We start from the raw sequence: 14,002 nt of genomic DNA on the forward strand, positions 1-14,002 counted from the left end.
GGTCTTCAGGTTGGATTCTGACACCAGAGAATGGCCTAGCCAATTTTTGCCAAACAGCTAAATGTCCTGTTTTATCATCATTCTGCAAGAGCAATCAGAAGCATTGAAGAAACAGGGATGTTTGTAAGAAAAGACATAGAATATTATCCTACTAAAAGCGACATTCAAAGAAAGCTAATCTGATAGTTTTCAAGAGAATTCCTTAAAATAAAGACAGTTTGCAATCTGGGATGCCAGGAGGGGAATACTTGATGGAGATGGGGATAGGGGAGGGGAGGGGAGGTGAAACCAATGTAGGTGTAATGGATGGAGAGAAAAAGAAACCTGGGCATGATACATTTGGCAGTCATGATTAGGAGAACTCTTTGACCGTACGGACTGAACAGAAAAATGACTACTTAGGATAAGATATTTATGAATGGTGGAACATCTGAGACCACTGGGAAGAAGGCACTGGGAGACAGAGAGGAGAAGAATCCATGACTCCAGATTCAGCCCAGTTGCATCTAAAGACCAAGCCACAACATTCCCTCTGGAGGCAATTTCATTCACCATCTAAGGAAACTTCTGTATACCCTGAGGCACATCAACATCAGGGTTGTACTGAGGACAGAACGCAAATAATAAAAGCTTTGATTAGGGCTCATTTTTCCTTCCTTCAGCAAAAGCAGGTCAAGACTGGCTTTTCTCATCTTAAAGGCAACCAGGTCCACACAGAAACAGAGAGGTGGGGCTGTCTGTGCTTCATGGAGGGCTCATCCTCTAGAAAATGGTGGGAAATTTTAAAACCACCAGTTATGGCTTGTTTTGCAGTTTTAATACAATTCAGCTTCCTATCCCGAAGTCAGTATGTTTGACGACTTCTGTTCTGGACTCTGAACTCTGCCCATTTCTCAATGCCTCCAGCAGTTTTTCTATACAGCAGTGACGATTCCAATGTGCCAGCCTTGTTCTGTTCTCTACACTCAGTTCCTTGAGCATCCTTTCCACTGTGGGTGAAAAACCCCCGGAAAGAACCTGCATGCTTTTACTTTTTTCTAAAAAAAAAAAAAAAAAAAAAAAAAAAAAAAAAGACTCTGAAAATCCAAAATAGCTTAGAACATTTTGTGGAATTGAAGCTGATGTCGCACTGCTAGAACTAGGCAAGTGATCTGTTTTTCTGAATACCTGTGGTCATTACCCCAAATCTTTTGTATATTATGTATTAAATATCTCTATCTAGAAATACAATGAGTTTACATTGAATACATATAATCTGGCATTAAAAATTCCCCTTTCTATCTTTGGGGACTTAAAAAAAAAGTCTCGCCAGCCCTGCTCCCTGTCACTAGCCTCAGGGCCTCCTCTGTTTTCTGTCAGTCCCTCCTCTAAGAAAAGTTCCCAGCAGAGTAGTCTGGAGTAGACACTACATTCCCCACATGTCCTCATAGCATCCATCTTTCTCATATCCTGCCAGACTCACCCTTCCGATGAAAGCGCCCGTTTTCAGTCCTGCCAGTGTCAAAGTGGGAAAGAAAAACATGGCTCAGATAAACTGGAACATCTCTCTAAAAGACACCTTCTGGCTCATGATCCCTTCAAGTGAGCCCTCTCCTTTGCGTACTGACATTCACTAGGCACATCTCTGCCTCTTGAGAAGGAAACTCACTCTGAAAGACTCGTATCAGGGCTCATACTGTCCAGGATGGAAAGCATCCAAGAAGAAAATGTATTCCTTCACAGATTATGTGCTCATCTGCATGCATCTTAAAAGGCAATTGTTTCCTGTAGCTTTTTCCCAAGAAGAGAGAAGTCAGAGAATAAAGAACTGACTTATATTATTTTATTTTATCTTATCTTATTTTATCATTTTATTGCAACGGAGTCCTGCTCTGTCACCCAGCCTAAAATGCAGTGGTGTGATCGTGGCTCTCTGTGACCTCCAACTCTTGGGCTCTAGTGATTGTCCCACCTCAGCCTCCTGAGTAGCTCAGACTATAGGTGCAAAGCACCATGCCTGGCTTACTTTTCATTTTTATTATTTTGTAGATATAAGGTTTCAGTATACTGCCCAGGTTGGTCTTGAACTCCTGGTCACAAGTCATCTTCCTGTCTGGGCCTCTCAAAGTGCTGGGATTACAGGCTAGAGTCACTGCAGCCAGCCATGTCACTTATATTTTAACTGCCACAGTCCAAAGGCATGCACCAATACTCAAGATTAAATCCACTGTTCCTTTGTCCAGTGGCCAGTTCTGCACTACCTATATTTTGCATACCGACACGAAGGAATTCAAAGTCAATAGAAGGCTTTCATACACTTTATATAGCTTCCTACGTGTGTTTCTTCTTATATTTTCCTTCTCTTAACATTAAAATCGCATTCCCTTCACTGATAGTGTAAATATTATAGCATTATACTGACTCTAAATAGCAATTAATCAGCTGTCCTCTATTTATGCATCTAACTCAATTCCGCTTAAACCATTGCTGATCATTCATAAATTATACTATATTTGCATTTCCTGAGTATATCTGTTTTTGTAACTCTTGCATCTTACACTTGAGACTCAAACTCAGCTATCGCATTCATGTGGATAAAGCTCTTATCAACTTTCAAAGCATTCTTCAGCCAGCTGACATCTGTGTGATGGGACAGAAGCCATGTGGCCTGACCCTCCTTTTCTAGCCCTCATCAGTTCCCAAGCTCTAACTCATATAACTGCATTATACCATTGACACCTAAGAAAATTTAGAAATTTTGTAACTTATTATTTTAAAAGTATCATAAAATACTGGAGTTATTTTAGCCTTTGGAACAAAATGGTTCTCCATTATTAAGGAGAAGTCACCAGCTCAAAGGCATGATTGGCTGGAAGGTTTGAGAGGGAAATGGTTAGTAGTGAGCCTACCATTCATTCTCTCTCTCCCTTTACTGTGGAAGAGGGGTAGGGGGAAAGACTCCCAGATAAGAGAAAACATAAAATTGTCATCTCATGATAAATATACTAATGAATGACCCTCAGATAAACTGTGTATTACCTATGAAATGCTTTTTGCAATATATATCTGGTCTAAGTTTGCTTCTGGCAAATAAATATAGATTACACTGTTTTACGGAGCATTTATCTCTGACAAATGTCACGTAAGGATGTAATTTGAGTACAAAATGGAGATGCTTCATAAAAAAAAGGCATCCTTTCTTTGAAACTCATGTCCCCATACATGCAATGTAGAGACTTTGTATGTTACCCTGGGCCAGGATGCATATCCTGGTATAATGCATGAATGCTTTACATCCAATCATATAGAATTACAGAATGTGTCGTATGAATAACACATTGTCTTACCTTGGAAGCCATTTCTCCTTTTTGTCAAAGGAGGCTAATACACAAGAACTCAGGCAGTCATCCAGTAAAATCATCGTTACGAGAAAAATGTTATCCTAACATTTAATTAAACCTTCTGAGAAATGGAGACCACACCCTGAGTTTCTGATGCCAATTTTTTTCTTCCACAATAATTTTATTTCCAGTTTCTTTCATTGTTTCTTCTTAGTAGTTCACTGTGCTTTAAATAAGCATTACAGTTTCCCTGTGAAATAATGGGAAAGTATTTATATTCCAGAGTGAAAAACAAAAGATTATAGAATTATCAGAAAGTTTACTATGGCATAGGCTAAATCAGCATGAAGTTAAATGTATAAAATTACACAAAACCTCCTGACTTCTGGTCCTGCATGAGTGTGTGTGTGTGTGTGTGTGTGTGTGTGTGTGTGTGTGTGTGTATACTAGGCTTTTAAACTGTTATAAAACATTTAAGTCAGCAATTAAACATTAATTAAGCCAGTGATTAAACTTTGCAAAATTATAGTAAGAAAGTTTTTTGGACTCTTAAGAGTGCTTCGAGGTATTAAAGAATATCTGGCCCAGCTCAGCAAGGAATTTTTTTTTAGTGAAAGATAAAAGATTCTTTTTTCACTACTGGGAACCTTCATTTCCCATCACTTCCTCTACCACTCATTCTGCACCAGCCATTTACGTCCTTCAAACACACCATGCATACTCCTGCTACGAACATTTACTCTCCCCAGTAATCTCGGCCTGGGAGGCTGCTCTGCCCTCAGACGGGAGTGCGCTGACTCCTCACTTCATTCCAATCTCTGCTCAGTGTCACCCTTAGAAAGCCCTGCCAAGACATACTTTCAAAAATAGCATGCCTTATTTCCTTATCCCTTTGTATGGCTTTACTTATCTTCATAGTAGTTATCCTTATCTGACATATATGCTTATTTATAATTTATGTGATTATGATGTGTCCTTCTACAACAGAATGAAAACAAGACTGTTTTTCATTCTTGTCTTGTTCACCAATACCCCAGTTAAATGCAGAGTGCCTGGCACAGACAGCAGGTACTCAACAAGCAGTTGACTGGAAGAATGATTGAAAACTTAATATGGATGGCATTATCCTTGTTTCATAATAGCATTCCAAAGTTAACATTAAATATAGAGTCTAATTAATACTTTTGAATATGAAATGAGCCAATATGGAATCCATGTTAAATTTTTTATTTTAAAGGTGTCTTGAAAAGAAAAAAGATATCTTAAAATTGAAAGGAAAACAAAGCACAATGAAATACCACTCTGCACCTGTTAGAATTACTAAAATAAATTTAAAAGCAAAAATTAACAGCACTGAGTACTGACAAGATACGGGACAGGTTGGACTCTGCTACCTTGCTGGTGGAAATGGGAAAATGGTAAACCCACTTTGAAGGACATTTTTTCAGTTTCTTATAAAGTTACCATATGACTTAGTAATTTCCCTCTTGGGAACTTGCCCAAGAAAAGCAAAACCTTAAATTTAGGCATAAACCGGTAGGCAAATGTTTATAACAGCTTTATTTATATTTGCCCTAAATTGAAACAGTCCAAATTTTCTTCAGCTAGTGAATAGCTTTAAAAAAAAAAAATCTGTGTATCTCCATAGAATGGAATGCTGCTCAGCAATAAAAGAAAATGAACAACTACTCATCTACACGATAATACATATGAATCTCAAACTCATGACGCTAAGAGAAAGAAACAGGTTATAAAAGGCTGCATATTATATGACTCCATCCACATAACATTTTAGAAAAGGCAACATTTTAGGGATACAAATCAGATCAATAAATTAGAATAAATTAAAATATTGTCTAGTGATACAAATCAGATTCATAAATTAGAATAAAGTTAAATATTGTCTTTTTAATCTCTTAATATGTCACAATTTTTTTCCTAAATATGTCACAATTTTTCACTTATTCAGGTCCTCTTTTCAATGCACCAATAAAATTTTGCAATTTTTTTAATTCACTTTCTACAGAAAAAAAAAGAAAGAAAGAAAGAAAAGGAAAGAAATCAGATCAGTGGTTGCCAGGGGCTGGGATTTAAGGATACATTTAACACAAAGGAGAAGGAGGGATTTGAGGAAGGTGATGAAACTGTTCTATATCTTGATTGGGCTACTGGTTACACAACCATGAGCATTTCTCAAAATTCATAGAACTTTACACATAAAAATTGAATTCTATAGGAATGTGGTATCTCTATCAAGAAAATGTTACCTGCAGTAAAGATGTCATGTTGCCAAGAAAATAGGTCAGAGTGTCTTAGTAACTGCCTTCATTCCAATCATCTCTTCTCCATCTTTAGCATTCACTATGCAAAACCAGTTGAACCACTCACATCGCAGTCTTCTTGTGTAAGAAAATGTAACCTGGTGCCCTAGAAAGAGTCTAGAACAGGAACAGGAGCCTGGAGAGTCTCCTCTGAGTGATGCCAATGCCTCTTCCAATGGACTTCTCTGCCTCTCTTTATTTTTCTGCTCCACTTGCTTTTTCTCTCCACATATTATTAAATGTGATTTAAGATAATACAGAATCTAAGTTAAAATTTTAAGTTTAAAAGTATATTTAAAAGGTAAGGGAAAAATAAACAATGGTGAAATGAAATACCACTATGCACCTGTTAGAATGACTAAAATAAATATAAAAGCATATGCCTTCAGACAGTGCTTCCAGAACTTTTCCACATCATGACACATATTTAAATATTTGTTTGGAACCCTTGAGTAACAGATGCTTGCCCTGGAATGGCCACTCCAGGTCCTGTGTATCTAGTCTCCAGACAGCAGAGAGCATCAATGTGTCAATATCTCAGCATATCTTAACTTCACTGATTCCACCTGTTTGAGAAGGAGGATGTGGTGAAGGAAGTAAATAATTAATTTCTGTCTTTAAAAGAAGAGTGAATTCCTTGTTCTCGTGACACTATACAATTAATTTTAAGTAGTGTTTTATCATTAATCATAATAAAGATATTAACCAAATATAGCATGTGTAAAATTTCTCCCTCTTAAAAGCTTTGAGGATATTCATATCTTTATGCTTACAATGATCAGAAAATGAAATGTTTTGATAGTACAGGACTAGAAAGTGGGAATTCTTTTTAACATTAAAATTCTTTGTTAGATTTTTATAAAATACTTGAGGGAAATAAAAGCCTTGCAGAAATATAAAACATTATTGTGAGGTAAGTTGAACTTTTAAATTTTCTTTGTATTGAACAAATCATGACTTATTTTAAACTCACAGATTTTAATTTGCAAACACAATCATTGAAAAGGAAAATTGCAAATTTCTATTATAATAAATCTAAGATTTTGATGTCAAACAGCAAGCAGCTGCTCAGTACCAATGGTATGTAGGGAGAAAAGTGGGGACACAATTGAATAAGATATGTATATACTTATGTAATATTCTTATAAACTGGGAAGCATGCACCTTTCAATAGTCTGAAGAAGAAATTTTGCTTGTTTTACAAAGACTTTATAAGAACAGAGAAATAATTATATCAGGGCAGGCTCAGTTTCAGTTATATCTTGAGGGTTGGGGGAGAACATTGATGAAAGCTTCAGGGGACAGGTAGAATAATATGAAAAAATGTGTGCATCATAAAGGCTGTGTGGTAGAACTGTTTAGTAAACCAGTGGATTACAGCAGAGCATTTATAGAGGGAGATAATCTGAGACAAAGTCTAGAAAACATCTAAATTGGGCAAAATGCTGTATCTTCAACATTGGGGCTTAGTCTCTGTTCATCAAATGATAAGCAGGAGAGAGCTGGATTAGCATCTGTTCTGGCTTGAATGCTAGCCTATTGTTTGGCAAAACCCACAGCAAATATTGTCCTTCTGTCTGGTTTTGCAAAACCTAGCTTAGTTTCTGACAGGATTAGAAAGTCCTCAGTCATATTTATTGGATCAGTAAATCAATTGAAGTTAAAGTCTTATGAGAGAATTATATATCAGTAATAATATTAATAATAACAATAGCTACTATTTGTGAGCACTTGAAATAATCAGACAGTATGAGCACTCATTATTTCTAATGTCTGCAAAAAGATCCTCGTTGTGAGTAGAAATATCACCCTCATTTCATAGGTGGGAAAACTGAGTCTCAAAGAAGTTAAGTGACTTGACTTGGGTTGAACAGTTCATTCATGGTAAAATTGGAATTTGAAACCAGGTTTGTCTTCAAAGCTTACATTTTAATACTTTGTTTTGGTTTTAGTGAGCTAGATGGATTTCAGAGATAAGGAAGATAGAGAGATGAGAGAATTACAATGCAAATACATAGGACCGCTGTGTGTGCCCAGCTTCCCTAACTACCCTTGTCAAGCATCATCTCTGTTTGGGTTTACTAGAGCTGATATCACAAAATACACTAAATTGCATAATTTGCAAACCACACAATTGTATTATTTGCAAACCACACACAATACTCTAGAATACAGTTCTAGAGGCTGGAAAGACCAAGATCAAGACAACAGCAGATTCAGTGTCTGGTGAAGGCTCATTTTCCATAGATGGTGCCTTCTTGCCGTGTCCTTACCTGGGAGAAGGAAGGGCAAAAAGCCTTCAAGACTTTTATAAAAGGGCATGAATTCATGCCTACGGACAGTCCCCTTTTAACCTAATCACCTCACAAAGGCCTTACCTCTTAATGCCAACACATTGGGGATTAGATTTTAACCTACGAGTGGAGGACACAAACATTCAGACCATAACAATCCCCACCCCTTTTATTCTCCATTGCTGCGCTTTGTTTATTTCTTCATGAAACCTACCACAATGTGTAATTAGGTGTGTACTTCAATGCTTCTTTATTTTCTGCTTGGCCTTCATGCCAAATTTTAAGTTATCATAAAAATGGAGACCAATTTTGTATTACTCACTGTTGTATTACCTGGAGAGTAATCCATGGTATGGACTAAATAAATTGCTATTTTTTTAAGTAATTAAAAGAACCTAAGTAACTGCTAATTGTTAAGTAATTTACTCTCCAAATTAAACTTTGGAGAGCAGACTATAAGACAGGAAACAGATAAAGAGATGTTCCAGAAAGCACCAAATTTTCAAGCCAGGGTAAATGAGAGAATTGTCCTGACATCAACTGCAAATAGGGAAATCAGGAAATCAGGTTTCTTTTAGGCACTGGAAGTGGGGAGGGAGGGAGTTTGTGTGTAGACATTAATAGTCCAAGGTGATAGCAAGAAATCCAAAAGTCATAACTAACAGGAGTATAAAAAGCCAACCTCTACAGAAAGGTTAAAGCTGGAACTACAGAGCAGCAAGTCTTCCATCCATGTGGTAATTAAATCCCTGAGACTCCATATGATTGATGAGAATGAAAAGACCAATACACCGAAGACCAAACTATAAGGGATACTTACATTTAGGGTACCTGGGGAAGAAAAACTAGCTAAAAAGAGAGACATGTCTTCTCCACCTGCCCTGATACATCCAGACAACACAGATCCACCTTTCAACACTCTAGTCAAGGGCGAAGCCCTTTCCCATCCCTTCCCCTAGGTAGAACTGACCAGTCCATCCTTGGTGATAGCTGACCTGGATTGTCATTGATCAAAGCACCTGATTTTCTTTATCACAATCTGAGTGCTTGTTCTTCCTCTAGTAGAGTTTCATCTCAATATTCTCAGTGCTGACATCAGAAGAGCTCAATGAGCATTTGTTAACTGATATTGACTGAAGAAGAGTAGAGAAGCAGATGGAGAAAAATGAGAATGGCACATCACAAATAATAAATGAATTAAGAAGAATTGTCAAATGTTGTGAAGAGGCCAAGAAAATGTTCGATGAAACAGATACTTTCTAAATTTTACTACATTTCTGATACTAGCAGCAACCACGTATCAATTACCTACTCTGTTGAGGTTAGCCCTTTATAATCATTTTTTCATTTGATCCTCAGAATGAACTTCTGAAATGTCTTTAATTATCTTCATGTAATAGATGCAAAAACTAAGTCCCACAGAAGTTAAACAACTTGCCCAAGTTCATCCGATGAGATGAAATGGGATCCAATTTCAGTTCTGCCTCCAAATCTCCATGACTAACCACAAATCACTGTCTTCTCCAATTTAAATTACTTTTAAAAAATATTAAGACATTGCTCAGTGATGTTTGGGGCTATGTCCAGGTACTAAGAGTCTATTTCTCCCTCTGTGTCTAATCAACACTAAATTTCTGCAACTTAGTTCTACGTGTAAAAAGAAAAGTAACTGTCATGTAGAGCAAAACGATCTTCCTAACCTTATATACTGAACTCATGAAATTTTAAGAGAAAATGTGCCGTTATTATTTGGAATTTGTGAACACACAAAACATTCATTATTAGCTCTTCGTCTAAAATAAGTAAGTCCATAACTAAAAATAGCAGATACATAAATGAGCCGTTGAGAGCCTGGTGAGTTTTTCTCTCTTCCCTCTCAGAAAGCAACTCTCTCAGCAAGGAAAATATATTCATAAAGCTTCAAAATCATTAAACTCTCAAGCACCTATTCTTCGTTCAAGCATTCTTCTTTTCCTAATAATTTGTCCAAGCCATGAAACTAAAAGCTTCTCACAGGCTAAAATTGTTTAACACGTGATTCTAAGTGGCTTACTGAAGTCTGCATTTTTATTCTCTGCTTATTTGGTTCTCAGTGTATACTATCTGAGAAAGGAAGAGGGAGGAGGAGCAAAAAGGGTGAGGGAGGAGGAGAATTACATGATGCTTGTTTGGTATAGAAGCAGCCTTCAGATCATTTGCTTTAATTGTTTACCAAAGGCAAAGGGAGGTGGGGAGCTAGTGGACTTAACTACACAGTTAACAAGGAGTCAGGACTGGAATTTAAACCTCATGAACACACCTAAGTTCAGAGAAAGAGAGAAATAGGTAAACACATAGACTGGGATTTGGTATAACCCGAAAATCAGAAACTATAATTTCAATGGAACACTGCCTTAGTGGACGCTTTAATGTCCAGAAGCCTGACCCAAATTCTAGTTCTGCAAAAACTGGATAAATTATTGATCCCTCTAAGCCTGTGCAAAGGAAATAGTAACTATTATGATAGCTAACTCTTACTGGGCATGCAGGATGCACCAGGCACTGTTTTAAGAGCCTTACCTGTGTTAGCCCTGAGAATCTCAGAAACCTACAGATTCAATTCAGATAATAGCGTAGGTCAAGACATTAGCCTAGACAGTTCTCAATAAATGTATTATTATTTGGTCAATAATTAAAGAATATAAGTATTTAATAACAAATTATCTAAATATTAATGAAATTTATGGAAAATATATATCTTATTTAATTGTTAATACGATCAGATAAACTAATTTTTAAAGATGATAAAATTAAAATTTTGAAGTTACATTTATGTGGCATATGAATATTCTCACCAAACAAAGAATCTCTTGTGCAAACATTTCTTCTTAAGCACGGCAAGATTCAGGTTTTATTTTAAATTCCAGTTCCTTATTCTGCTGTTTCTGTTTCTTCTAAAGCAAAAATGTGCTGTAGGGAAGAGACACAGTATCCCAGGGAAATGGAAGAGTCAAATGAGAAATCTTTCTAGAATTCTTCATTGAATGAGCAGGTCCCTAAAGCACTTGACATTTTCCTCACATCTAGGATAGGACAGAGCAAGGTCTCTGTACACTTTTAGTTATTATTTGTTTTTAAAGTAGGTGCAAAAAAATAAATGCCTTTAAAATGTCTGCTGAAGACTTGGCAGTTTAAGTGTCTGTGCATATTTCTCTACTAGAGAAGTTAAATGCAGGTGAAATCCCACAGGTAGCCAGCTCTTCTCCTAACTAGCCTGATCTTCAGACAGCCCCTTCCATAATTCTGGAATCTTCGCAAGGAAGGTTTCAGACTGATGAGTTTTAGCAAGTCCCCCTCTGCCTGTCTGTGTTTCACCAGGAAAATGTACCCACCCAGGCCACCAATGTTCTGAAAGCACCAAGTGAATTGTGTCTGAACTCTGTCCCCTTCCTAAGGTTGATAAGTGACAGTTGCTTTTTTCTGTTGACATATTTTGTTGTAACCATGGTGTTATGCGTCCTAAATATATCAGAATGTAGACAAGGTGCAGGGTATAATTTTGAGTAGTGAGCTTTAGAATGACTAAGAAGTGATTCTTAGAATATTTCTTAAACTGCATTGTTAGGCATTACTAACTGGTATTTCATTTGATGACTGTATTTTAAATCTTGAATGTTCTTATGATGCAGCGTTAATGAGTGCTTTGTTTTACTGATGGGGGTCCCAAAATCTAGGGATCACAGAAAGGCAATGAGCAGAAGCATGGTGACATCGGTTTGCTTAAAGATAACTCAAGTCGATGTAAAAGCATGCTTTCCCTTGAGAAATTAAAATACTGATAATACTTTGCAAGTAGATTAATCACATTATAATTTACATCACAAAAAGTTTCCTCTCCTTCAAGAAAATTGTCACCTCGGAATTTCACTAATGGAAAACTAACTTTAAAATTGAAGTCCATAAGAAAATGTAGTTTTATTTATAAAAATTAGATGCACATAAGGTTTTGGAAACATACCCCAAATTATACCCATTTGTATGGGTATATAAGACAGCCCTGTTTAGTAATTTCATGTCCAAAGTCAGGCTCTGAGCAACTTGGGGCAGAAACTCAAATCTCTCTGAGACTCAGGGTCTTCATTTTCAACCTGAAAATTTCTGTAAAGATTTGTATCTTTAAATAATTTCTACCTTATAGCATTGCAAAAAAGATTAAATGAAAAAGTAAAAATATATATATGAAAATTTTAGCACAACTTCAACATATTTTGAGCATGCAAAAATAGTAGCTGTAACTATTAATACTACAAAATGCATAACTAAAGTTATACCTTAGACCAGAATATTTGCTAAAGAAAATTTGCCTTCTCACATATGACATATTTTCAGTCCTCTAATTTCAGATAGAAAGCATCCAATGTTCTTTTGTCCTTTTCAGACACCTTCAAATAGTAACACTAAAAACCAAGTTCTGAGAGAATAACACCATTTCCATGGCACAGTGTTTCACATTTATCATCTCAGTGAATACCCTCAATGATCCCACCAGATGAGTAGTATCCCCATTCACAGCTGTGGAAACTTAAACTCAGTGTTTAAGTCATCTGTTTGAGATCATCCTGGTACTAATGACCAAGTTAGGATTTCAACCCAGTTAGACCACTAAGGTCGCTGCTCTTAAACTCTATTCTACGCTGGAAATAAAAGAGAAAGTCATGTGAATGGTATAAAGTGCATGTGGATTTAGAGCCTTTTTCTACTTTAAATAAAGTTCATCCAGGTCAATGGTTCTCAATGTTTTTTGAACTCAAAATTCTTTTGTACTGTAAGAAAAGTAGTAGGGACCTCAAGAAGCTCTTCTTTGTATGGATTATACTTTTTGCTAATTTCTGTATTACAAATTAAAGCTAAGACTTTTTTTATTTGTATTCTTTTAAAATAACAATTCTAAATAAGAATTTATCATTTGACAAAATAATTTTAAAATAATAATAAACACATTATCCTATATAACATACTTTTTTGAAAAATATTTGTTTTCCAAAACAAAGCAAAACCCTTTAGTGAGAAGATTTCGATTTACATGTTTGCAAATCTTCTTAATGTCTAACTTGATACAAGACAGCTAAGCTGTCCTAGCTGCCTCTGCATTCAGTCCGTTGTGCTGTCATACATCATGTATCCTCTGGAAAACTCCATGGAATATACATGAGACAATGAAAGCAAAAAGGAAAAATAATGCCTTAGTATTATTTTCAAAGTAGTTTGACTGCTGCGCTCTCTGAAGGATGTCAGGGACATCCTGAGGGGTCCCAGCCCACCCTTTAAGGACCAGTTTAGGTAAAATATTTAAGAGAACTGAGACGTTCCCTAGCCAACGTCAGTCTGCAGTAATAATTGAAGTTCATCATTCAATTACTTGCTCATCCACAAAGGGTCTCTGTACTGTTCTGGGAAAGAACGATGAAAATTTAGTAATTAAAATTTATCATTAATATGATAAATGATATTATTTTGATATGTAATTATATTTTATATCATTACAAATAATAAAATTTATTAATAATAAATTTTGTCCTTTTTTAGATGGGTAATTTTACTCATCTAAAATGTGTCAGAATTAGATTTAGTTAACTGTATTCAGAGACTAAAAGTAATATATTTCTATCTTTACAGAAAAAGAGAAGACGATCTTTCATTGTACAAATGAAATGTAATTGAAGTACCATCCAATTTTACTGGCATTAACCAAACTGATTAAATCTGTTATGTTGCTTTTAGTGAAAGTAGTAGTCAAGTATTAGCAGACATATATCCTAATAAAGTAGAGGGTACCAGAAAAGCATTGGAAATCTTTGAAAAGATGAAGAAAATGTTATACAATATTTGAATAATTTTTTTTTTGAGAAAGAGTTTTGCCCTTGCTGCTCAAGCCGGAGTGCAATGGTTTGACCTTGGCTCACCACAACCTCTGCCTCCTGGGTTCAAGCAATTTTTCTGCCTCAGCCTCTCGAGTAGCTGGGATTACAGGCTCACGCTACCATGCCCAGCTAATTTTTTGTATGTTTAGCAGAGACGGGGTTTCACC

The 14,002-nt window shown here is 36.1% G+C and overlaps 1 protein-coding gene across 6 annotated transcripts in view; it reads left to right on the forward strand.

Annotated features, from left to right (window-relative positions):
• The window catches only part of LOC108304784 (SPHK1 interactor, AKAP domain containing), a 164,603-nt gene that overhangs the window by 51,403 nt on the left and 99,198 nt on the right, over nucleotides 1–14,002 (forward strand). The window lies entirely within an intron of this gene.

This window comes from Cebus imitator, unplaced genomic scaffold (assembly GCF_001604975.1).
Source record: "Cebus imitator isolate Cc_AM_T3 unplaced genomic scaffold, Cebus_imitator-1.0 Scaffold57, whole genome shotgun sequence".
NCBI classification, from domain to species: domain Eukaryota; kingdom Metazoa; phylum Chordata; class Mammalia; order Primates; family Cebidae; genus Cebus; species Cebus imitator.